The following is a 301-nucleotide window of genomic DNA, read 5'->3' as shown; positions in this document are numbered from 1 at the left end:
CCTGCTCCCTGCTCACTGGCGCGGTCCATCTCTCTCTCTCTCTCTTCCCCTACCAGCATTCTCCTCTCTCTTGTTCACTTTTCCTCTTCCTTTTTGCGTCAATGGTGACGAAGGCATTCAACCCGCCAGCGCTGTCCCTTCCCCCTCCTCTCTTATAATTTTGGTTCTCAGTCATCAGCCTCTCATCAATCACCGAGGGGTAAATTGAAATTTGAAAAGTTAAGTAAGAAAATTAAAAAAAAAAAAGTTATTAAAGTTTTAGTATGATAGTATCTATCTCCATAAATTTTAGTTCTAAAAG

The sequence above is a fragment of the Arachis ipaensis genome, chromosome B03 (assembly GCF_000816755.2).
Source record: "Arachis ipaensis cultivar K30076 chromosome B03, Araip1.1, whole genome shotgun sequence".
Lineage (NCBI taxonomy): Eukaryota > Viridiplantae > Streptophyta > Magnoliopsida > Fabales > Fabaceae > Arachis > Arachis ipaensis.
This window is presented reverse-complemented; position numbering follows the sequence as displayed.